The sequence below is a fragment of the Camelus dromedarius genome, chromosome 3 (assembly GCF_036321535.1).
Source record: "Camelus dromedarius isolate mCamDro1 chromosome 3, mCamDro1.pat, whole genome shotgun sequence".
In the NCBI taxonomy this organism is placed as follows: domain Eukaryota; kingdom Metazoa; phylum Chordata; class Mammalia; order Artiodactyla; family Camelidae; genus Camelus; species Camelus dromedarius.
The window spans coordinates 30881182-30909088 of record NC_087438.1 but is presented as its reverse complement, the minus strand read 5'-3'; the positions used below and the strand labels follow the sequence as shown (position 1 = coordinate 30909088).

At 35.2% G+C, this 27907-nt stretch overlaps 1 long non-coding RNA gene across 1 annotated transcript in view; it reads right to left on the bottom strand.

Moving 5' to 3' along the window:
• LOC116150545 (uncharacterized) overlaps window positions 1–27907 on the bottom strand; it is a 200596-nt gene that overhangs the window by 157652 nt on the left and 15037 nt on the right. The window contains exons 2-3 of the long non-coding RNA XR_010380460.1: window positions 5862–5948; window positions 3974–4058 (exon numbers count right to left, since the gene is read on the bottom strand). This is a non-coding gene — a long non-coding RNA (uncharacterized LOC116150545). The remainder of the gene's footprint in view (window positions 1–3973; window positions 4059–5861; window positions 5949–27907) is intronic.

Sequence of the window (27907 nt, the reverse complement as noted above, 5' to 3'; positions counted from 1 at the left end):
GATTTTTTTTTCTTTCATTGACTCTACATTTGTTCTTGCATAATACTGTTCTCACTTTTTATCAGATGGCAGGGAGAAGAGGACAAGATACCAGGGGCAAATCTGTTTGATCACAAACACAGTTTTTTACACACACACACACACACACACACACACACAAAATATCTGACCTGCCACTCCTTTTCTCTGAGCTTTCTCCCTACTCTGTTCTTACCACCTCCTTTAAATCTTGGCTTAAAACACATCTTTAGAGGCCATCTTTTATTAGCTTTACTTAATCTGATAAGTATGCTATATTCCTCAATTTAAAATCTAATTTTTGGATTTTGATTTTGAAATCATTGTCATAAACACTGGTTGAATAAACACATTTTATTTTTGTATATTCTATCACACTTCCAGCTTGATGCATGACGTATGCCTTCTTTCTTTCCCTCTTTTTTTCCTTTTTTTATTTCTCTCTTTTCTTACTCTCATTTTTTCTTCCTTCCTCCCTTCCTTCTTTCTTTCCTTTCTTTCTCTCTTTCTTTTTATGTCCCTCCTATTTTCCTTCCTTTCTATACTGTCTTATTTTATTTCTAGAACTGTAAGTTCTTTAGAAATATTTGCCTAACTATAAATCCATTTTTATTTGGGAGATATTATAAAACTGATTAGAATACACAAGAAAGTTGATCATAAACTATTCAGAGGCAATATAGGAAAAAGGAAAGATCCTCTAACTGATCTGCTTCAGTTTAGTTTCCTTAAACTGTTTCCGCAAAAAGTTTATTAGCATAATACTAAATCCCACTATAACTTCTCTATCTCACTTATTTTACAAATAAATATTTCATCTATTCCCTTAACAAGTCTACTTTGAAGAGTAGTTGCTTTCACTGCGACCACAAAAAGTCATAAACGTTTATGCTGAAAAGTTACAGAACATTAAGAAATAATCAGCATATATAAACTATCTGATTTTCTTCTTGTAATTATCTTTCCATGGTTTAATTTAACTGTTACTGTGTTGATCAATTATTCTTTTTTATCTTCATCTGGGATATTCTTCCTTTCCTCTTTGTTAGGCTAACTAGTTTGCCATCAACAAATTCTTTCCCCTTGCTATTCTTGTTAATATATTTGACTTATCTGATCCCAATTACCCCCATAGGAACACCCTTATAACACCTTTCTGTATTCAGAATTCATTATCCATTCTCACTCTTCATTCTATTTCATATCAACTACAAAATTCATAATTTGACATCTATTTTTTGCCCCCATGTAAAATGTCTCTTCAAAGGAAATTAATTTAAAGCACACTTTCAACAACACAATAAATTCTGTTCATAAATGGGGCATGATGTACAAAAATTAAAATAACTTACAACACTGGAATTACACAGCATGGCAAAATTCTCAGTTTACAGAACCATATAAAACCAAAACTGATTGGGAGATCAGCAAAGCTCTGTATCTCCTGATCTTTATTCCTGAACATTTATACATATTCTTATCAAGTGAAATGTCAGGCAGAATTGCCCACACTGTTTAAATAATAGAAATAATTGTTACTGTTATTGATAATAATGAGAGCATATAACTGAGTTCAAGTAGGTTAAAGGCACATGTTGTGTATCTTGATCATACTCCACTGAAATTGCCCATGCTGAAATCACTAATGGATTGTTTTCAGTTACTGGAACTCTGCTATAGTTAACGCCACTAGCCACTTTCTCCTTCTATTAATACTATTGTTCCTTGGTTTCTAGGATACCATTCCTTTCTGATTCTTCTGCTACCCCTGGGATACTCATACTGAGTCATGGTGGGTTTCTCCTTCTGAAACCAATTCTTAAATATTACTGTTTCCTTGATTCTTTTCTCTGTTACTTCTCTTACCTCCTCACAGTGTCAGCTACCATCTTGATTATCCTGTTTCCAAACGTAGAATCTCTAACCTGAGCTTTTGACTTGGATGTCTTACTGTCCACTTAACATAGCCACCTGGATATCTCAAAGGTACCTTAAAACGAGGCTCATGATCTTTGCTCAAACCTTCTTCTACAACATTCCTTCATCTTTTAATAATTCTACAGTTTGTTCCATGTCTAAATCCAGAAAGCTCAGTCATCTCGGCTTCCTTTTATGCCACCAAACCCTATATAAAATTAATCTCTACATTCTGTCAATACCACCTCTTGAATATTTCTAAACTCTGTTCCCCTTTCTTTGGCTACTGTCTTAGTTCAAACCAACATTGTCTCTTTCTTGGATTATGACAAAAGATTCCTCACTGGTCTCCCTGATGCCAGGGAGCTGCAATAATGCCAGCTGCAATAATGCCACCAGGATAATCTTCTGAAAATATTTAATATAATATTATTATAGTTTAAATTGTGTCTCCCCCAAAATCATATACTGACATTCTAACTCCCAGTACTTCAGATTGTGAATTTATCTGGAAATATGGTCATTGCAGATGTAATCAGTTAAGATGAGGTTACAATGGAGTTGGATGGGCCTCTGTCTATTATGACTGGTGTTTTTATAAAACAGGGACATTTGGACCAGACATATGTTCATGGGGAGAACACTATGTGAGCATGAAGGCAGAGGTCGGAATGACACATCTACAGTCAAGGAATGCCAAAAATTATGAGCAAACCACCAGAAACTAGGGGAAGGCATGGAACAGATTCTTCTTCTCAGCTCTCAGAAGAAACCAATCCTGCCAACACCTTAAGCTCAGATTTATAGCCCCCAGAACTGTGAGACAATAAATTTCTGTTGTTTAATCCACCACTCAGTTTGTGGTAATCTTTTAGGGCAGCACTGAAAAACTGATACAATAATCCTACATTATTTCTATGCTCTAGATTTTTAAATTGTCCAATTTACCCATTGTCTATGGTATCAAATGCAAACAGTGTAATATGTAAGACCTAACATGATTTTGGCTATTTTTACCCCTTTACTTTTGTTTCTCATCACTTTTCTGTTTACTACACTTCATTTCTCTCAATGTGACAGGCTCTAATGTATTTGTGTATTTGATAGCCTTCTGCCTAATGCTTTTCCACCATCATTCCCTGGGTAATTTCAGCCTATCTGTTAAAACACATGTATGGCATCTCATTCTCTGTTAATTACTTCAAGGCAGAGTTAGATTTCTATCCTCTCTGTTCCTTTGGATTCCCTCCCCCTCCTCTTCTGTGGTGCTTACCAGGTGCTTTTCAGTCTTCATTGACTCTCCCTATTCCCCTACTCATCCCCTACACAGTGAATTCTTTAAGAGAAGAGATTTTGAATGATTTTGAAGAGATTTTGACAGATTCACCTGGCACAGTGGAAACTAGACAAATATTCTGAACAGATTAATGAGTCCAAGTATTCCTTAACCCTCTCTCTACACATTCAGAGACTTTCTCTTTCTCACCAGGGTGCCTAGATATTTAATGCATCCATTTTTAGCTATTCTACTTTATAGTTAAAAGGCTGAAATTTTTGTTATTTTGTCTTAATTAATGATTTTTAAGCTGATAATTATTTACACGCAAGAGAAAGAACATGTTATAAACATATCTTTAAAGTCCTGTTGACCAGGATTCATAAAATTTTTAACATTCAATGCAGAAAATCATTAGGCAAGGGAATAAAAGTAAAAATGGTTTTACCCTATCAAAAGTTTTTCCTTTGGTTTAGAGACTAATTCCAAACTGTACCTCACAGCAGTGGGCAATACTTGAAGTTTAAAATGAAATTCAATAACCACACAATGTTCTTGGCTAGAGGTGCAATGCTGTAGAAGCAATACTGTCAAATGGATGGAGAAAGGAAGACAAACTGCCTAATACAGCATTGCACTTAATATTTGTTTAGCAAATATTTGCTTTAGCAAATGGAAGTGTGACAGTTAATAGACACAGTTCTGGACATAGGTAATATATTTTCTTAGAAAGAAATTTAATATAATCATAATCTCACTTACCAAATGTTTCTGCATTGAATATCTCTACTGCTGGTATCAGATTTTAACATTCCACTCTGTGCAGTCAGGATCATAGAATGTCAAGCTGAAAAGAAGAACACAGGTTTTCTAATTAAAATCCTCATTTTTAGATTAGATTGCTAGGACCCAGATAGGTTAAACAACTTGCTCAAGTTTATGTAGCTATTTGGTAGGTGGAGAAAGATTAGAATCCAGATTTCTGACTTCTTGTGAAATGTTCTTTCTATTCTACTATGTTGTCTCTATTGAAAGGAAAATCCATTAACAACAAAATTTAAGAAGAAAATATACTCTACTCTTCTATCACACGAAGAACACCAGTGTGTCATAAACTATTTCACATAAGAATGTAAGTCTACATCATATATTTCACTAATCTAAAATTATATTAGCTGTAATAGTGAACATGGATTTGTGAAATACGATTTGGTTGGTTCTTATCTCTTTAAAAAATTACATACAATAGTTTGGGGGGAGGTGATTAAGTTCTTATTTGTTTATTTTTAATGGAGGTACTAGGGATTGAACCCAGGACCTCGTGCATGCTAGGCAGGCACTCTACCACTCTGCTATACCCTCCCCTACATAAAGTAGTTTGAACTATGATATTTTCTTCTCAATTAACATCCACATGGAAAGTAAATGCCTCAAGATCATGTCACTGACTATCTCTTTATAAAACAATCATTGTGGAATATAAATATGTGAAGGCATCATGAAAATTTTACGTATTTCGAGAACTCAAAGATCTGCATTAATGTGAGACCTAAAGGTTGTAGCCCTTTTCTATTTCTCTATTGCATGTAATTTCAAAAAGGAACTTGCTTATTCTCAATATTTTGTTGAGGACAGGAACATTTCTATACCCTGCATCTGGAGGTGTACCTCACACATAGTAGATAATCAATAAATATTTGTGTGCTTGAAAAAGTTAATACTGAGGAAAATAAACCAGATCCTTTTTAGACGAGGGCAAGGAATAACTTATAAACACACTATTAAATAAAAGCTCTTGGCAATTACTATAGAGACCTCTCTGCCAGAGGTTCTACACTTTGACTCCCTAGAGTAATAATGCATACCAATTATTATATTTGAAAAATCAGTTCTAAGAAAGATGTGCCACTATTTTGTTCACTATAAAGCTCACACTATGGCCTGTCAACTAATTCGCCTCTCAAAGCTGAGTTTTCCTTTTGTTATTTGATTAATATAATTCTGATAGAAAATACCTTTTAATAAATAAATATTCAAAATAGTAGTATAGTTGGGGTTAGGATTCCTGGAGTCTGGCCCCAACTCTGTCACCAACAGACCACATAACTATAGCAAGCTTACTGAACAATCTATACCCTGTGGGGTACAATCAATATAATTTTTTCCAACATCTAGCCTAATCCACATTGATTAATGATATTTTGGTGAGACCTCTAGATTTTTATGTGATACAAAGAGTCTCATTTTGGTCATTAAGGCTCGTTTTTCTGCTGCAAAATTTAGTCCAGTCCACTTGAAATGTCAATTCTCATTTTGTATCCAAATGAGTATCTATCTATCTGCCTTCCAAGTTTAGGTGTGAACCATACTGCAGAGGAGAAAAGTAAGAGACGGTCTTTTGCTCTTTTACTCTTTCTAGATCTTGCATTATATTTTTCTGACTCACTCCCCTGACTCTAATTTAATTTTTACTTTTCCCCTGGGGCACTGGAGATTGAATCCAGGACCTCATGCATGCCAAGCATGGGCTCTACCACTGAGCTCTAGCCCCGACCCCACTTCCCTGACTCTAGATATCCAACATTTCACTGGTATTCTGGGGAAGAAATAGAATGCAGGAGGAAAAAGAACAAAAGTCTTATATATTTACCTTATTGACAAGTAGCCATAGTTGGCCCCAATGGGCAGGGACTCAAATTCACACTCTTAGGGGATATCCTTATGTGTCTTCGGAGGCCTGCATAGAAAACATTCATCCTATTCTCCCACTGATGTCCCTTCTGGATGACCATATGTCATAGTTTGCAAGGGAGAGCAGTGGCATAGTCTCAAGTCTTAGTGGCTTACAGTAACAAAAGCTTATATTTAACATGTCTTCTGCTTGTTAGCTTAATCATTTCTCCCAGCTTCTTCATTCAGGGACTCATAAGGAAGAAGCGGCCCTCATCTGGGACTTGCTGCTGCCATTACAGAAGGAACAAATGACAACTCTAAAAGTTTTACTTAAGCAGTATTACAAGCCACTTCTGCTCACATTCCTTTAGTAAAGTGAGTCAATGGGGAAGCCTAGAGTCTATACGGCAAAAAGCATGATCCTTTCATAGATAGCAAAAGAAATATTCTACACAAATAAAACCACCTTCCACCAGGACCCTGTACACCCTGACCTCTTCCATCTTTAGCTCCAGGAAATACACTTCCATAGCCTTCGGTTATTGACCGGGGCAACTTCGCTCTGTCATGTCATGCTCTCGTGGGAAGTATTTTCAAGATGGCTCCAACATGGCTACCTTTCACTACATCTACTTAACCCCTGGTATCTGTTCACAGCATCACCTTGGCGCTTGGAATCTGCTCATGATATCTATTTGGTCCTAGAGTCATACATTATTTTCATGCCAAATAATGAGAAGGCATGCAGTTTTTCTGTTACCATCTCTTCTCACCTTAGTGTTGGGAGCTGCTTTAACCTGATCTGCACAGCTAAAAGTATCCAGGAATAAGCAGGAACTAGAATATATATTTTGTCTGCCCTTGAACTCAGGATTTCAGTTTCTCCAAAGCACTTTCCTATCATGATTGATTCTGGTGCACCAAGAGGTAGGCCTAAAAGTGTCTGATGCCAGTGTTTCCTTGTTGAAGAAACTCTTGGTTTACTGTTAGGATTCTCTTGAATCCTTTATTGAGTGAGTAGGAGAGCAGCCACTATTCTTTCCTTAAAGAAGAAAGAAGATAAAATGCTACCAGACTGCCCACTAGGCTGAAAATTTATGAAATACATAAACCCATTCTTTATTAAGTTCTAGTCTTCTGTTTATTTAGCCTAAGCATCATCTTAAGGATGATAGTTGAAGGACCCAGTTGGTCACCTCTTCTTTAGCCCTGGAGGTGGTATCTGGTATCTCCTTGAAACTCTTTGCAATATGGAGATTCTTACTGCTTCTAGCTTTAGGATTTTAGCTAAAGACCAGACACACACACATCCTTCAATATCCTTTTTATGTAATCATGAACAGGTAAATTAACCTGTACAGGACTTAAATTTCTTAAGTGGGAAAGAACACTGAACTGTAGAGCAATCTAAGTAGTGTCAAAATCAGTAAGAAAAGTGGGGACATATTTTGAGGAGGAGATAAGACACTTTGATTCTGGACTTGTTTGCATTCTAGTAACTAAGGGTAGAATTGTTTTGTAAAGCAGTAAACACATTTTTTGAACCACTGAACTTTTGCCTTCATTTTAGAATGGCCTCCTTTGACTAAGTGAAACATGCCTCCAACTGTACCAATCAAATATGTAGGTCCCTATTTGGCCAATTTTAAAGCAGTTCCAATTTTGTGAAAATCATAATGCTTATACTTCAGAATTTTCCATTGTCAATTATGCCGTTCACATTATAAGAAATTGACTTCATTTAAAATGAAGAAAAGATTTTAAATTAAGTCACAAAAGATTTAGAGAACTTTAAATTCAGTTTGGGTCTTTGAAACTACAACTGATAAAAAAATTTCTTTTGCCAACTCCAGTTTGTGTTACATTTTTAGTTTTTTTTAAATATAGGTATTTTGTAATTTCCATTGCCTTTCATATTAAAAAAAAAAAAAAAAAAGCTTTCTGATGGGGATTTTGGATGTAAAGCTTCCTGAATTAAATGTATCCTGCAGAGGTTGGTTGGTGCATCATGCTTACCCTTTGTGACTGACACAAGGTACATCAGATATGATGCGCACTCCAGAGCTCTCGTCTATCATCAGGTTGTACACATCGCATATAACTTAAAGGAAGTCATACTGGGCTTATATCTGGAGGGAACTCAAATTTGAAAAGATACTTGCACCTCAGTGTACATAGCAGCACTACATACAATAGCCAAGACATGGAAACAACCTAAATGCCCATCGACAGATGACTGGATAAAGCTGTGCTACACACAAACACACACACACACACACACACATTGGAATACTACTCAGCCATAAAAAAGAATAAAATAATGCTATTTGCAACAACATGGATGGACCCAGAAATCGTCATTCTAAATGAAGTAAGCCAGAAAGAGAAAGAAAAATACTATATGATATCACTCATATGTGTAATCTAAAAAAAGAAAGAAAGAAAAAGACACTAATGAATTTATCTACAAAACAGAAACAGACTCACAGACACAGTTAACAAACTTATGGTTATCCAGGGAGGAGAGGGGATAGGAAGGGATAAATTGTGAGTTTGAGATTTGCAAATACTAACTACTATATATAAAATAGACAAAAAACAGATTTCTTCTGTATAGCACAGGAAACTATATTAAATATCTTGTAGTAACCTATAATGAAAAAGAATATGAAAACGAATATATACATATGTATGTATGACTGAAATATTATGCCATACACCAGAAATTGACACACCGTAACTGAGTATACTTCAGTTAAAAAAAAAGGAATTCATAGCTTACATGTTATGAGGCCATGTAAAGGAAAAATCAACTTTCCACTAGAAATGTACCCCAACATTTTCAGTTTATTTAATGCATTAGCATTTCAGGTTTTGGAGGGAATTATTTTCCCCTTTTGAAACAAAATATTACAGTAAAACTGGTCTCCCAGTAATTACACATTTATTGATTTTGACATGCCCCCATGGCACCTTCTATATCAGGTGAAATAATCTTTAAAGTATCTATAGGACCTCAATTGGGAATATGAAATTTTCTACCACTTGGTAGTTTAAGTGGTTTATAAACAGCCACCGAACACTAAAAAGTAATATTTAAGAGCTGAAGGGAATTTTTGGAGTCAACTAAGAGCCCATGCAGGAGGTACCAGCAAGCTAGGAGAAATAAAACAACAGGAAATATTGGTGGGGTTTTTTTTTTTAAGTTAATTACTGCCTTTGCTGACTGCATTTAATAGTTGATAGTTTAAAAGCTATCATACTAGTGGTAGGTACTGATCAAATTCACACAAGAAGTTTAGAACGTGACAAGGACCACCTAAAAGAACTCCACATTCTATTTGTGCTGACATAGCTGTCCTTTGGGTGAGGGAGATGAGAAATTGGTATAAAGATTCTACTAGTCTTCATTCTAGAAGTAATCAAAAATTTTGTTGGTAGCTGAAAAGTGATTAAATTAATGAAATTAAAAGACTGAAATTAGCGGTTTTTATCCTTTGCTATATTGCAAGGAAAAACGACTTTTTGGATAACATAAAGAAACAGCCTAAATAAGAAGCAGAAAGGGAAGAGGTTTGGAGAAGGCAGAGGGGAATCAAACTAGATCAAGTACAATGAAAGAATTTTACACAAAGGAAAATGGGAAGGAGAAAGAAATATGATTCATTGGAGGGATCCTTTGGAAAGAGATGCATAATTTCTGGGAAGAAAACAATATGCCCTATTTCTTTGAAAAGTCAGAAAGATCTAGAAGTAGAGTTAGAAGAATTTAGTTACTGAATCTATGAAGAAGGAATAGGAGGATGGAGATGGCCATTTGTATAACTTAGCATAAATAATCAGTAGTTGTTGGTGCTTGCTGAAATAAGCACCATTTCCATGCTCCATATCTCCACTGGGATAGCCCAATTTACTGGCCTAGCACTGTACCTGGAACAAAAACTAGCCAATATATATAGCTTGAAGATGAATAAGTAAATGAGTGATGACTCTGGCTCACTATCACTTACTTACAATGCTGAATAGGGATAAATGAAATAAATAGAATAAATCTGGGAGACAGCTCTAGGAATCAGAGCTCTAAGCAGAAAAATATAAGGTTTATTGATAGCAAGGTCTTATCCATGCTCCCATTTTAGAAGAGTTGGGAATTTTGTAAGTAGAAAGAAGATTGGAAAAATAATGGTTAGCTAAATAAATGGAGGTACAGAACAGGCTCTACCAGGGATTATTCTGCCAGACTGATGAACACGCTGGCTATAGAGTATATTGCACAGAATCATCTGGAAGCCTGCCAGGTTTACACTAACTTTAAAATCAAAGGCTAGGGGGATGGAGAACATTGTCAGATAAAACTATAACAGTGGACATAACGAAGGGCACCAGCCATGACAATAAAACCATCTGTGCAATTGGTACAGACAAAAGAATTCACAGTTAAAATGACTAAAAAGAAAGTCAAGAATTCTACCGGGTATTCAAAGCCAAGATAATCAGCAACGTTTGGAGTATAGTTCAAGATGGTAAACTATTAGGGTTTATCATTTGAAAACATGATCATAACAATGAAAAGTTGTTCTTTGTTCTAGTGACACTTCGGAAGAAGATGACGTAGATGAACTCTACACATCACAAAGATGTAAGCTTGTGTGTAACTCTTCAGCTCTGCCTCTGAAAACATAAAAGAAAACATCTCAGTGAAGGTAAAAGAAGAGAGAGAATGAGGTAAAATGTTAAAATATTCTAGAGCCTAGTTACTAAAAGTTTTGCTCCAGCTCCCAGAACTAGAGTAAGCTTGGACCCTGGAATTGTGCCCAGAGGTGGCCCCAAGGTAGGGGTCTGGGGCCAGTCATATCAGGAACAGTGTTTACCTAAGAAGCTAAAGGTCTTGTAACTGGAGGAAAAAACTGGATCTTAGTTGAAAGGAAAACAGTATTGAATGGCAGATTTAAAGATCAAGACAAGGCAGAAAAGAAGAGCGGTCAGAAGCCGGAAGGATTAAGGGTGAGCTGGTCTGTTGTGGAAAAGTTTGTGACAAGCAGTTCACAATTAAAGCAACAGACAGAAAGCAAGAGAGTGTTTGTATTACCCTCACAGGGGATGTTTGGAGCATGAGAGGTGGGTGGTGGCAGGAATAGTAGCAGGTGGCAGAGACAGCAGCTTAAAAGAATCAGAGAGCACAGACCTGAAAAAGAAGAAATATAATGGTGTGGGGAATTTTCAACTTCCCTGCAATCTGTTAAAAGTCTCATCCTGTCATGAGAAAAGGCACTTTGAAATCATCATGTAAAGCATAAATTTTAGAATCGAATAGGTTTAACTTGGAACCTGGCTCTGCAGGGCTGTATGATTATTAGGTAAGAAATTAATCTCTACTTTGGCCTCAAACTTCTTATCTGTAAAATAGGAATTATAATAATGGTAAATACATCACTGTGATATCAGGAAGATTAAATAAGAAGATAAGTTTAAAGTTTTGGGTCATGTGCTTACTAATCCCTATATAAATATTAGTCTACTCTTCTGATTAATATTCAGCTAAAAGTAAACTATCTAAAAAAATTCTTTATTTCCCTTGAAGTAAATTTTTTTCTACCAACCTGATTCATTATCAACCTGATTTATTTTTCTATCAACTTGATTCATTATCAAGCCACTAGGTATTAGTGATTATTATATTATTATTATTATTATCCAGTCCAACAATCTGATTCTTAAGGAAGACTTGGTTAGAGGGGTGGAAATGAGCAGAACTTTGGACAGAGTTGTCTTGTCCTGTGATCTTAAAGCAGTGCTTCTCTATTTAGAAGGAACCTGAAGGTCTTTTTAACATGCCCTTTCCGGTTCCATCGGCCTAGCATGGGGGCCTGAGAGTCTGCATTTCTGCCACACTACCAGGTAATGCTAATGATGCTGGTTTACATGCCACACCTTGAATAGAAAGACCACAGACTATCTGCAAGTGAGTAAAGGAAACACGAAAGGATGTCAGACCCATAACATGGATTTCAGGAAGGCCAATGTCAGAGGCAGCAGAAATATTAGTAAGATTTCTTGGATCAAGGCCTAAAAAGAAGATGGTTCAGATCCAAAACCAATGATATAAAATGTAGTTTTCAAAAATGAAAATCTGACTTTATAATCTCAAATAATCCTGAAGGGGATTTCTACATAGCCATAAACCTCAATTTTTTTAAATATCATGTACAGAAAATGAAAGAGAGAAAAATAACTAAGGAATAAGAGAAAAGTGGTCTAGGCCTGCAAACATAAAATAATTGAAAAGTTGATATATCCTAGAATTTACTGAGGTTTCTAAAGCCACCTAAAATTAATTTTTAAAAATATTTTTATAGCAAGAAGGACACAAAGAAATAGACTCTCTGTAAAAAGATTAACCTGTCAAAAGGTTATAGAGAGAACAGCAAATTCCTCAGTTTTTAGTCTGCTCCAAAACCATGATCTACACTGTAGAAAGCAGAGAATTAAAATTGGTACAAAGGACAAGAAGCTAGTTAGTGGTGAGACTATTACATGATACAATTTCACTAAGTGAGTTCAAGTTTTCCTGTTTCATACTAGTTAGAGATTGCTGAACAGAATCTTTGTGAAACCATAATGAACATAAAAGTTCTAGAAGACCCTAAATGACCAAATCTTGTCCTATTTGTTTTAATAGTGGTTTCTGTGAAGTTTTGTCTAATAGATATGCTGCTAATCTTTAGCTGGATTTGAGACATATTTTTAAAAGATGATTAATAAAGTCAAAGTCTTTTTTCTAAAATTTTTCTTCTTTGTCCAATGGACTTCTATTCATCCTTAAAGAACTTATCCAAATGTTACTTCCTTGAAGTAATTTCCAATTCTTGTAGAATTAGTTATATTCTCTGGGTTCTTATTAATCTTAGAATAAACTTCTTACCTCACTTAACAACTTAATTGTATTTAACAACATTATATTTTGGTTTCTCATTTGCATATCTACTTTCCAACTTGACAGAGAGTGGCTTATTTTTATCCTTAAAATCATCCTTTTGTTCTGCATAGTGCACGAGATATAGTAGATGTTTAACAGAGGTTTCAAAATTGGAGTCTGCACACATAGAACATACAATTGAATTCAATCTTAAGTTGTATTCACAGAAATATAGTGTGTAGAATAAGAGAGATGTCCCAGTCAACTGAGTGGTGCACAAACTATGTCTCAAGGAGAAAATGCAGTTTATACAGTTATTAAGAGCATGGACTTTGCAGCCCAGATTACCTGGATTCATGATATTATTACCAGCTATGTCATATACCTGGGTGAGTTGTTTAACCTCTTATTCTCCATGTGGATAATAATAGTACTGCTGCATAGTGCACTAAAATGATTAATTGAAATTACACACACACATACATATGTATATATGTATGTATATATATATATATATCAGTTAAAAACAGTGGCTAGCACATAAGCCACGATATTAGTTATTGTTATATTATTATTATTACTATTATTTGAGATGCATGCTGCAGTTTAAGAGCACCGTTGATAAGAACCCAGTCCAGAGATGAGTCCAGTGACAGAGCAAAATATTAAAAATCATAAGGAAGGATAAAACATCTCAAGCTGTTATACTGGAACTGATATTTGAGAAAGGTGAAGGGGACACAAGATAGGACAGCTGTCTTCAAAAATAAGAGCATGAGCACCTTTGATCTAGAAAACTCAAGAGGACAAAAACAGGACCAAAACTGGACACAACATAGAGAAAGATTTAAGTTCAAATTTAAAATGAAAAATCACACACACACACCCCGTACCTCATGCAGAGTAACTAGAATGGGATGTTTTAACTAGAATGGGATGTCTCCAGAGCTATTTAAGCAGGATTTAGACAACATGCTGGTAGGGATGATAAACACAAGTCTGAATTACTGACAGCCCCAGAGGACTAGGCTACCTGGTTCACACATAGTACTTGAATTCTATTCCCTTCGTTTTATAGCCAAGGAACTGAGGTCCAGAAAAATGAAGAAATTTGACCATAGACAAATTAGACAAATAGATTAATTAACTGCAGATCCTGAGCTAGAACCAAGTTTGCCAAATTCTTCCGCCAGAGGTCTTTTTAAAGAAGTTTTCTTGCTTACAAAAAGAAAGCATTTTCCAGAACCAGTAGGGGTGTGCTCCCAAGTAAGAGTATGAGGCAGAGTTCTTCAGAAAAAGTGAGTAGAGAAAACCCTGTGGAGTAAAGTCACCTAATCTTGAATATATAATGTCTAGCGCTTCTCTGGTGGCTTTTTGTATGCTGTTTCCAGACGAGAGTTTATTTGTGTATATATCTGCATGGAGCATTCTATAATGCAAAGCTTAATGAGTATAGACTATGTTAACCTGAGAATATACTTGCTAATTTTGTTTCCTACATACTAAATTTTCACCTGAAATAAATGCATGCTAGGCTTCAGTTCAATGGTTATATAAATCAGTTGACTTATCTCTCCATCCATTTGCCTACATACATGTGATATTTGAGCTTTTCTGGAAAACCATTTTGAAAAGTATGAGCTTTTTGTACAAAGAGACTCACTAGGAGAGATGATAAATCCTGGTGATTGACAGCCAGCAGCTTTGGGCTCAGACGTCCTTCATTCAGTTTCTGAATTTAGGAAAACTGCTTACCTTCTAAAAACCTCAGCTTTTGCCTCTATAAAATGGAGATAACAGTACTACCTATGTTACAAAATTGTGAGGATTAATTAAAATGATTCCTGCTGGAGTACTATTTAATTTTCAATTTGGTCTTATTCAGTATTTTTATGTTCAATGTTCATATGGGAATTAATTGAAAGACCAGAACAAGCAACTCAAAAATGTGGACTTAAGCTAGAATGAACATGTAGTCAGTTTTATACCATCCTGATGAGGTTTGCTGGTGTTGGGTTCAGGGGAATGCCGTGCACAGACATTTTTTTCTACAAAGAGATTCTCTACTTGTATTACAGAAACTCATGATTGAAAGGAAGTTCATGGGCCATTTAGGCCACCTGTCCATCTGATGCTCAAATCACTTCCATGATCCTTCTACCAAGGCATCAACAAGCCTGTGCCTAAATATCTCAAGAGCTATCACCCAACTTAAACTATATCTAACAGTAATAAGAAAACTGAGTGAAGTAGAGAAATTTCCTTAATATAATACCTTGTTGGTTTATAGAAGAGTTTATTTTACTTTTTCAGGCATCAATGAAGAATAAAGTAAAAGATTGATTACTCATTTGACTGATAAAATGTAATATTAGATATATGTTAGGGATAAAATAATTAACAAATCTTAAGTGTGCAATAAACTATATATTCCAAGTAAGTTTTGTAATCAGAAGATATTTTGTACACTGTGGGAAAGATGAGAATGTTTGAGAAATTATCCTTACCCCCTTTTCAAAATGTTCACGATTATGAATCCTCTCCTTTGTCTTTCTTTTCATAAGAATATATGCCTTATGAGAGAAAGGCCTCTATTTTTTCACTGATGTACCCCCACATGCTTAGAATACTTGACAAATAATTGGTACTCAATAAATATCAGTTGAATACATGAATAAAAAAGTGAATTGGCAAGTGATAATGGAAAGACTTTATGAAAGGAAATTTAAGTTGGCCAGATTTAACAAATTAAAAACAAAAACTTCTTATGGTAATAAAAATAAATCATTGGGGCGAGGGTATAGCCCAGTGGTAGAGTGCAACCTTAATACGCACAAGGTCCTGGGTTCAATCCCCGGTACCTCCATCTTAAAAAAAAAAAATAATAATAATAATAATAAATCAAATTACCTCCCACCAATTTTTAAATCAATCAATCAATCATCATTTATCTGAAATTCAAATGTAATTGATTGTCCTGTGTCTTATCTGGCAACTCTACATTTAGAAAGAAAAAAGAAAAAAATCTAAGGGCAAAGTATGTGAAATCATCAATATTTACCTATAATAAAGGAAGAGATAAATTTTTCCAAGATGATGTGAAACCATGATATATGTTTAAAAAAAATAAAACTTGAATCAAAAGGGATAAAGTCAAAGCCTCTTAAAAAACCCAGTTTGTTTTTTTATCATCTTGCTAGACTCAAAGAGATGTTATGACCTATCCTATCATGTGTATATGTGGGTGTATTTTGGGATAAACCCTAAAACAGCTTTTGAATGTTTCCTATACTTTGTCCTTCTCTACATGGAGGTCATTAGGGATGAGCTCTTGCTATTGGTTGCAAGTATGACCTTATACTTGCATTTCATATGGAATTTTAAGAGAATTATTACATTAAAAATAAAATAAATATCACACAGTTTTTTTTTTATTCACTAACACTGCAAACTTCATACTAACAATTTTCTAAATATTAAGCAAACCCCTGATCTCCCAGACTGGTGACTCTTACTGACCACTGAGGCCAAATTTACCATTTTAAAAAGTGAACAAATATTATTTGTGAATACTGTTCACTGAATGAATCACATCTTAGGACAAAACAAAATGTAAATAGGAGTGTCACCACCGTTTCTATCTTTTTTTAGTTGATTTCTCATTAGAATGTTTTTTTGTTGCCTCATACATTTTTAATATTCATTGAATGAATAAAATAATGAAATAATGTCTCAGTTTCTTTTTCTGTAAAATGGGGACAATAATGTATCTACCCCATAGTATTGTTAGGAAGATTGAATGAGTTAATATAGGCAAAGTGCTTGGACTAGTGAGTAGCACATAGTAAATGTTATCCTCCATCATCATAATCATCATCATCATCATCATTAGCAGCAACAGCAGCATAACTCATAGCTGAGTCTTTTTCTAGTGAGTATTTCAGAATTTCAGACTCTGGAGTTTTGTTGTTTTGTTTTTGGGTTTTTTTTTTTTTTTTTTTTTTTGGTGCTTCTAGTCACTCTTCTTGTTAGAAGCCTGGTCTTATGCTGGATAGACTACTCTGTTTTTTAAAGAAATATCATTCCTTCTACAGGAGTCTAGCCTAGGAAGTTTCCTTAAAAAACAACGTCTCTCTTTTATGTTTGACTGTTTATTCCCCCGCCCAAACTGCTTTTTCAGAATCCTCTACTGAATGTTGATTATAATAGCTTAACTCTGTTTAACTGTGCTGCCTTGTCCCTCCAATGTTCCCCTTTTATTCTAAAAGTCCATTGTGATAGCGTTGTCTTGGCTACTTTTAATCAGATGACATCAATTGAAAATGGAGAATGATCCTACAAATGGTCTTTTACAGTCCAGATCTGTTTGACACAGAAAAGCATGTTTTACACTACATTGGCTATTTAGCAGTTACATTAGAACTTCCTGTCATCTCCTGCTTGAATAGACCCAGATTAAATGTTTAGTACATGTCATGGTTTAAAATACTCAGTATACTAAGCTAGTTAATGTTCTTTCTGTATATACGACATCTCTCAAGTTCTCTTAGAACAGTAATATTAATAAGCGTAATTAACATAAAATTCTTTCTAGCAACATTAATCTGTGATTGTATGAAGTCACTAAAATCTTCTTCCCAGCATATTCCCAAAATTGCCCTCCTGAATCACCTTGCATAATAGCTAAAGATACAAGACTATTTCTCTTGGACTTTCTTACTATAGAAAAACACATTTCACATTTCTAACGAGATCGTGTTCCAAATCTGCCAGAATCCAGTGTTTGATTCCCTACTTGCTGGAATCAAGATGTGCTAAGCCACCCTCAGTTGGCCAAATTTGCTTACTTCACTTAACCCTTTATTTTGTTTCACATGGTATTATTTCTTTCACTAAATATGAAAACATATGTAATTAACTTTTAAAAATATTTTTCAGGGCTAATAAAATTTTCTTTTTTTAATATAACTGTATCTCTTCCCTCTTTTTAAGTATCCATACTTTAGATAATCTAAACCAGTAGCTCTCAACTTTGGCTGTGCAGCATTTTAAAAATACAGATGTTCTGTCTGACTCCCAGAGAAATGAATGAAAAGTTTTATGGTTTGAATACAGGAATTATATTTTTTAGGTAAGCTTTTTAAGACAGTCTGATGATCAGCCATAAGATTCTTCCCATTTCATTCAATTGAGAAATAATTAAACAAATTTGTTGTATTATTATTGGTTTTATTACAGACTGAAATAACAAAGATAATAAGATAATAAAGAATAAAGCCAAAATCTAGAAATGAGAAAGCAGCATACACCAGCCTTTTTCCTTTACATCCTAGCATATCATCTACAATTGGGAACACCTTGTTATTAAAAGTCTTGGTTTTTGGCAAAGAATGTGGCACTGGAAAACTGCCTGTTGTATCTTTTAATATCTTTGACATGAATGACATCAGAGTTTTTTGCTCTTCAAATGCCTTTTTTTTTTTTTGGTGTAAGTATTCTGATGAAAAAGGATAACCAAGGAACAGTCACGTTATGTAAATGAAGTTTTTGAGCTAATTACTAACAATAATTTTCAATGTGATGAAAAGATGTATTAATTTGAATTTTAATGATTAGTTATTTACACACTTTTAAAATAATTTACAACTTAAGGGAAAACAGAAAATATAACTGTACTTTAGAATCTTTTTTCTTAATCCCAAACATATTGCATGCATTTTAAATAATGCTAGGCAGAAGATACCATATCATGATGCTTCAATCATCCATTTTAATCTTAATAAAAATTCAGAGAATTTGTTAATCAACATGCATCATGATTAAACAGATAAATTTCCAATTAGTTTTAGAACCAAATGCAGAAGAATCTTAGTAGGGAGGAAATACCTTTTCTTGGAAAGGTTGTACTTCTAAGTTTAAATAACTGTGTCTTGGTCTCTGACTCATATAATGCACATTAATATCTATGTACCATAATAAGACTTTAAAGTGGAATGTGGTCTGTTGATTCGTAGTATCTATTCAAATACAAGTTATTAACTCAATTATCCAGGGGCCTATTTTCCAGTTTATGAATTATTTATTTCCTTTGTTTTGAAGAGATTATTATAGCTATCAGGGCCAAGATAATATTAAAGCTCCAGAACTTAATGACAATGCTCATGAGATACTGAAGCATGGAAGGGAGGCACTGATTACCAAGGCAAATAACTTTTGTTTGAATGAAGAGCCTTAGCAAAATTCTTCAGAATTTCAAAGACTCATTTTCTATGGATAACTGAACAACAGCATAAAATGAGCTACCCAAGAATCCCCCATGTGTTTTTAATTTGAAGTGAAAGGCAACAGATAGGCCTTGCCAACATTAAATGTAGGAAAGGGGCTGATAGCATGAACTATAGCCTCAACTCTTATTTGATACTATTAGCAAACCAAACCAAAGTTCTGGCCATTGATTGGGCTTGTCTACCCTGAGCCCACCAAACTCCAGGATGATTTGTTTTTCCAAACAAAGAGCATTCTATTTGGCCCTTCCCCATGAATGAATTAAAATGCAGAATAAGTAACAGGATTTAACCCATTATACAATAGATAATTTTGAACTTGGTGTCAAAAAATGTTTCTAAAATTTAAGAAATTCTTCTCATTTCATCAAAAATAATGACAAAACCACTAACCATAGCTACTACTAACTATAATTATAATAAGATTTGTTGCTTTATAGATATAAGGCAGTGCTATGGGTAAATGTTATTAATGACAGTTACCAACCTGATACAGGAAAATGCTATATGACTAAAACTTCTGTGAACAATGTTCAGCTAAAAGCTATCTTTAATTCAGCTTTGAATTTTGTGAGGTTTTTGGATAGATTTTATTGCCCTAATGGGAATTATTGGTCAAATGACAACACTGTGAGATTTGTAACTACCCTACATTTTACATCTTTTTTGTTGTCGTTTTATCAGTGTTACCTTTGAGTCTCTTTAGACATTAAGAAGAGATAACTTAAAACCACAAATTCCTAACCAAAAAATGTGTTTTCTATTAGACAGCAGAATTGACACACTTTACTAGAACTCCATCAGATTTAACTTATATACTAGGTGAGGAGGAAATTAATACCTGAAACAATCCTGTTTAGAACATTCATCACTTCCTCCTGCACCATCATCAGAAAACCAAGATCTTTATGGTAAGGATGCTAAACAGTGACTTTAAATTATCACAATCCCTTATATTTTAGTAAATTTTAACTGACATTTACTTGTGAATTGTATAATCTTATACCTCACAGAAAGCATTATTCCATGAAAAATAGTATAACAACAATAGATTTCTCCTGAGATGGAAGGAAGAACTTAAAAATAGGTCACTTGCCAGCCATCTATAATGAATTCTGTTGCTGGACCAACTTAAGCCTAGAAAATATCTGTGGCAATTGTCCAAAGCAGTCTGGTTGACTCGTAAAGAGCTTGATTTTTAAAAATCTGTATTCAGGCAATACTTCTTTCAAAGTTCATGGACTGAAGCTAGAGATGGGCTTTACTTCTTTTATAGTTCTATTATCTCAACCAAAGTAGGTACTTAAAGTCCAAAGGTAGCTATTATTTTAAAAATAAAAATTCAGCAATAAAATTTCAATGACATCATCATCCAAATCAATTACCAAAGTCCTCTGAACAGTGTTACTAGGGCATTTAATTAAAATATACCATGACTATAAAATTAAAAGTGTTTTTTCTTTCAAATTTCAAAAACAATGAACATAGACATATTTTGAGGGGGAATTATAGATCCTTTTGATAACTTAGAAAATCAAATAAAAAACTAATTAATATAATTAAGTATCAAGAGGAATCTACTAGCATATATATTTTAAAACACCTAAACCACGGCAATATCATCTGTCTGCTCTCCTAACTCTGAAAGAAAAAAATGCATTTTCATCATTCAGCGTCTTCTTGAGATCTCACCTTGTAGAATGATCAGAATTAGAGTTTTACTAAGTGCCACCCTGTCTGGATTTGGACACATTCTTCATGAATTGCTGCGGCGAAATACACTTCCCAAACTTCATGCCCTTATTCTCAGTCCCTCCTCCTTGAGTAGTAATATGTATTTAGTGATAATGTTTTATGGTCTTGAGTTCAGGGATCGTGAACTCAAAAGCCATCAGAGACATGGAAGGTAATGTTAATTCATAAAACAGCCAAGTGCAAGGTAACAGAGAGGATCAGGACCTATGGTGAACTGCAAAATAGATACAAACTTCAAAGCATTCAAATTCAAATGATTACTTTTTTTTAAACACTGAGTTAGCCCAACAAGACAGGTTAACAGGATTGCTTCAGCCTAATGCTGCCATGTCACAACGTTTAGTCTAGATCAGTGGATCTAAAGACTGACTGCACATTAGAGTCACTGCAGAGTGAAGGCAAAACAGAACTACATACATCTAGGCCCCTCCTTCAGAAATTTTAATGAGTTTGTCTGGAGTGGGGCTCATGGCATTTATCTTCCAACAAGTTCCCTAGACGATGCCAGTGTCTGCCAAAGTTGAGACCCTGTGGTCTGAGTAACAGATTTCAGATCTAATAAATAGATATTTTGTATCACATGAAGAATATTTTTTTGCAAGATGTTAATTCCTACAGGAATGGGATGGTAATTTACATATTTATGATAAAGCCAATTCACTGAGCTATTTTACAAATGCCAGTGGAAGCTTTCTCTACACTATCTTCAGTCCCACATTAATTTGTCAGATAGTTAGCTGAGGTTAGGGCTACAGCCAGCCACCTCACCTGTAGCTATGTATAGCAGTAAAGGTACTCCAGGGAAACAGAATCAATAGGAAGTGTGTGTGGGGGGGGGTGGGGGGAGAGAGGGAGACAGAGACAGAGACAGAGAGAGCATCACATCTCTCTTTTCTCTTGAATTAAATGCATGAGCAGACTCAAATGGCGCTGTATAATACACATAACACAGGTTGTCATGAGGCTAAATCTTCTCTGTAAAAACCAGCACAGAGGTGATGATAACATCATTGTGTTTTGCTGGGAAACATTTTGAAAAATACATGTCAAAAACAACTTAATCCTATAATGGAAAAGAGACTGAAAATACATATACATATACACATATATATGTATATATACACATATATGTATATACATATACATATTTATACATGTATATATACATGTGTATATATATACACACACACATATATATATATGTATCACTGAATCACTTTGCTGTAACCTTAAAACTAACATTGTAAATCAATTACAGTTCAATAAAAAATAAAATTAAAAAAAACAACAACTTGATTTTCTGTCCTACACCTGATCCATCCCCAATCATCCATCCACACAGCACAATGCAGGAAATTCAGAGGAATCCTGGATTTTGACCAGCACAGTAAATCCTGTTGGGTCTACCTCTAAAATATTCCCCAAACCCATCCACTTCTCAACATCTCTACCATTACCATCTCAGGTCTCCATCATTTCCTGTTTGGTTTATGGTAATAGTCGCCAAACTGTTTATTTCACTTTGTCTCAGATCATTTCACCTCTCTGCTTACAATTTTCATTTTCTTCTCATTGTCTTTAGAATAAAACTCAATATCCTCACCATGACCTATAAGGTCTTGACTTGATCAGGCCCCAGCAACATTCGCAATTTTATATCAACCAGCCTTCCTCTTTACACACCATGTTAACCCATACCAGCCTTTTCCAAGTTCCTTGGACTTTCTAAATATTTTCCTGTCACAGTGGTTTTGTGCTTGCTGATCCTTTATCTAGGACAGACTTCTTATGCCTGTTTCCTTCTCATTTTCACATTTCCTGATATTCTCTATTAAGCAGCCCTTTTTATTTCCCTCATAATACCAATTTCAACATTGATCATCTCACTGGTTAATCTTTATACTGTCTATTTTCCCTACTGGCAAACAAGCTGCAGGCAGAGAAAGAGATCTTGACTGGCCCAATCCTCCATGTACCACCAGTGCCCGCACCATCCCATAGACAGAACAGATGCTCAATGAATATTTTTAAATACCTGAGTGATTGAATGAGTGCTTCAGGTCTGACATGTTACTACATCTATAAATACCGGAGTGATCTGAATGCCTTGGTTTTACTAAGAGCATAATCTACTGCAGAGTGCTGACCTACTTGACCAGAACACTCTCAATATGTCTTTAGTTGTCATCAGTGCAGGTCTCATTCATCTTTTGATTCAAGCATTTGTTGAATGCTTGCTCTGTGCCTGATTATAGGATAGCATAATACAATGCACACATGCCTAACCAATATGACACATCTTAGGTCACATTAATATTACTCTTGAATTTGCTATTTCCAACTTCCCATCTGCTCATTCAGGAACTCAGATTTGACCCTCCCCACAGCTTCAGCAACGAGAAGGGTCTTCCATGCACTCCAACATCAGTTTGAACTGCAAATCCCGACTGTACTTTGCTGCTCCAAGCTCTACTTTCACCACCACTGCTGATCTGATTCTGCCATCTTCATCATGTGGTTTCCAAAGTTTCCTAGGAGAGGTCTCCATTACAGGCAGCAGGAAAGAGAAAAGAGCATGGAGAAGCACCGTGTGGGAGTTTTATGTGCCAGGCCTGGAAATAGCATGATCACTTCCTATCATACGCCATGGGATAGAATTCAGTACATGATAATACCTGAAAACAAGGAGTTCTGGGAAATGTTCTACTGGAAGTCACTTTCCAGTAAACAATTCATGAACTTTTGAAGGTTAATTGGCTATGCCTGCCACAGCTCAAAATATTTCAGAATACAGTGGAACAGCTCTAGTTCACACAAGCAGCCCTTCGTGTCCCCAGGTTCTACCCAAATCTAGGGTAGTTACAGTAGGACTGGTTTTAGGACTGGGCACCACATTGTACTACCATTCCATTCTGCTCTTCAGTGCATGTTGCTGAATCTGCTTCAAGTTTCTCCTTATACCTTTTGGCCTTTGGAGCTGTCTAATGAATCATTAATTATATCTGTATGTTTAACACTTTGGATAAAGTACAGTTTTCTACCCCTGAGGAAACTCTTCAACCCTCAAAAACAAAACAAAACAAATCACTGGAAGCCATATTTTCCAGTAATCATTTTGCTTAAAACTATCTGCCAGCCATACCTTATGTCTCAATTCCAACTCTTCTGGGATCTTTGCTAGATATTGAGATGAACTTGAATATTAGTTGGAAGTTTTGTACGCATAAGGGCTAAAGAAAGAATTTTAGCTGAGAGGTAAAATTTGAGCAAAGACTGACAAGAATTCATTTATTCATCAAATATGTATAGCTCTGAGACTTAGAGAAAGAACATGACTTTTTACTTTATAAGCCAGATATAATACTATTTACATAACTATAAACTAGCTGCTAATTGTTATTCTCTTGGTAATATCCACAGAATTAATTACAAAGCCTATGTCACCAAAAATTTAAAAGTACATCTTACATCTTAGAGCTCAAAAATAATACTTGGGTCCTTTATAGCCTGATTTCATTGACACTGATCTCTTAAAATCAAGAACAGAAGTAAGATTAGCACAAATGCAAATAGATTGTAGGCATTTTCAAGATTCAAGAAACAAAAAACCAAAAATAAGGCTGAAAAATAAGGACCATATATTTTAGAATTATAACCATAGGTGACAGTCCAAGGTTTATGAAACCAAGTCTTCAGAACACTGGTTAAGCAATGACATTTGGGGAAGTCAATAAGCAACAGCTCTCCAGTCCTCTCTGAAGGAAAGCCTGGACAGGCCTGGCCCTGGGGCTGGAGTTGGAGGGGCGGCCTCGGAAGGCAGAAGTGCCTTTACTTGCATCTGTGGTACACGGCACCAGAGTCCAAATAACACTTGTGTTGCAAGAAGAGATGCCAATGGTCAATTTGCAGAAATGTGTCCAAATGTGCTGTCAAACCAAAGAAGTCTGATAGTCAAAGCCAAGACAGCCCAGAATCCAGGAAAGGCTACACCAAGAAACCATGAGACAGAATTAGGAAATGGGAGGTAATGACCATGTTTGAATGCCTTTGGCGACCCTTATTCTGGGTGGGGTATAAAGTGGACGAGCTCGTATATTTAAAGGACCTAGGACAGAGCAGACAGCAAGTAAATTGACTTTAAAGATTATCTAGGATAAAAATCAATCCTATCAGAGAAGATTTCTAGGGTAACAAATGTAACTTCATTTGAAGAAAGCTGATAGATTTCAGCTCTTCCTAAATATGTTCTTTATTGCCTCAATTTTCAAAGAGAGTTTTGAATTTAAAACACAGAAGTCACTGGTGGACAATACGTTATTGTTAACAGCAAATTTATATAAAATCTAAGAACCTTAAGAGAACACTAAATCATCAAGCCCCCTTTGGAAAAGTTTAATTAGTTTGTTGGCTATCAAGGCAGAGGCCTAAAGAGTGACGGTTTGCTTACAACAGGGTGAGAATTTAAAAGCAGTATTTTGAGTATATCTTTCTTGGCTCAGGTTTCCTTGAAATAGACTCAGCTACAAGAATACACGTGTAAGTGGCTTATGAAGAAAGCACATCTGGGGAAAACCAGTAAGGGAGTGAGGGAGGGAGAAACCAAATAAGAATGCAATTTCAGCACCCAGAGGGTAGCTGCAACTTATTCCTACCAGGGATCTTTGGAGTGTAGGTTACCCCTCAGAGTCATCCTGTCCCAGGACAAGAGCGCCGCCTTTTCATACCTCTGCTCTGCCCCAGACTGACACTAGCTAAGGGTCACCCTGAGCAAACATCAATACCAGGCACTTCTAGCTCTCTTCACAGGTAGATGTAGGTAGTCCCCAACTGAATAGTCATAGGTACAGGCTGTTGGATGCAAGAGGGTAACAAACCTAGGGTAGGGACTCAGTGAAAGAGTAAAAGGCATCTGAGGGAATCTGCACAGAATATGGATAACCATGGTGGTGTTCCAGGTTCTTTTAGCTTATGTGTGTTAACACTGTTTCATTAAAATGTTTTTACATGAGAATATGACTAAATATTCTTTCATAAGAAAAAACAATACTTATTTCTTATCACAACTGAAGCCAGCACAAGGATATAAAAAGGAAAACAAAAATCAAAATCATCCATAAATTCTCCTCCATTTCTTTTCCCTCAAGTCACCAATGTTAAAATTGCTAGTTCATTCTTAACATCTTTAGTCACATTTACATAACTGCTTCGACATGTATGTAAGGTTTGTTTCTGTTTATTAAAAATAGTAACAGAGTACACAGTACAGTCATCCCTCGGTATCCATGGGATATTGGTTCCAGGTCCCTCTGATACCAAAATCCACAGATGCTCAAGTCCCTTATGGCTAGAATAGTTGGCCCTCCATGTCTGTGGGTTCCACACTAGATCAGGGTTGGTTGAACCCACAGATAAAGAACTCGCAGACAAAAAGGGCTGATCATACTTTTTATCTTTCCTTGACAACTTAGTATTGCATAGCCATACTTTTATATATCTATATATGTACATATAGATAGACATACATTACATACACATATGTATATTATATATATACACACACACATTCACACACATATATAGTTGACCTATAAACAAGGGGATTAGAGGCACCAACCCCACACCCAGTCAAAAATAAGTATAGCATTCAAGTCAGCCTTCTGTATTCCTGGTTCTGCACCCACAGATTCAACCAACAGCAGATTGTGTAGTACTTTAGTATGTTTTATTGAAAAACATCTGCATGGAAGTGGACCTGTGCAAGTCAAACTCATGTTGTTTAAAGGTCAGTTGTATACATTTAACTCATTTTCAATTAAGAGAAAATATTTAGTAACATAGATAACCCAGAATGTATTATTTCCTGTGAACGGTGAACATTAAATGTTTCTTTTACTGTCACTACATTGAAATATCTTATATCTAGTCCTTATATGCCAATGTTTTATTTCTATAGATAGATAACTAAAAGTGGGATTTCTGGGCCAAAGAATATGTTCTTTCTAAAATTAAAAGTTAAAAAGAAATTCAGTTGACAACGTATTTTCCTATTTCACTGAGAAAGTAGAAGCAATCAGAAGAGAACCTTCACAAACTGCTTCAAGAAGATTTAAGATTTACCACTGGCCAGGATCTATATCATACACTATGTCCTCTCTCCCATCACAAATGAAATGATCATCCTCCTCTCTAAACGCAGTCTCTCTATTTGTGCACTGAATCTCATTCCCTCCTTGCCTCCTCGAGGACATTTTTATTCCAGCAATGCTCCCCTGCTTCTCCCTCTTCTATACTAACTCAATTTTTCCATTTGTTCAAGACAAAAAAATTAGTGCCATCCTTGACTATTTCTTTCAAGTTACACATATAATACACCAGCAAATCAGGTTGATTGTAATCTAATACATATCCATGATATAACCATTTCTTTCACTGCCTTTAATGTTACAACCTTTGGTTCAAGGTATCATTTTTTTTCCAGATCATGGTGCTAGCTGCCAAAATGGTCTGTTTTACCTTTTTTACCTTACAATCTATTCTCAACACATAGCAAGAGTAGTTCTTTTTAACTTAAGACAGATCAGGTGTTCAGAATGAAGACTCTCTAACAACCCTACTTAAAATTGTTAAATCACCTCTCACATCCCAATCCCTATATTCTTTCCTGCTTTATTCTTTTATAGCATTTATGACATTTAAATAAAATATAAATTTACATATTCTAGACCACATTGCATATCTTATAATTTAATGCACATCTTTTTTGTGTGTTATTCTTATCTTTGCATTTTTCTCTTTATATTTTTCAAGATTTCATGATGAAAAATTTTACCTTCATACAAGGTAGAAGGAATTTTGCAATAAGCATTCAGTACCCATCACCTATATTTGATCATTGATATTTTACTGTAATTGTTTACCACATACATCTCCATCTCTTTCTTCATTCCATCCAGCCAATTAGCTATCCAATTTTTGATACATTTCACAACTAATTATAGAAATCAGATTTAATTTTTATCTCACTTCATGTGCTTATTGCCTTTTCATACACCTTGTTTTATAAGATAT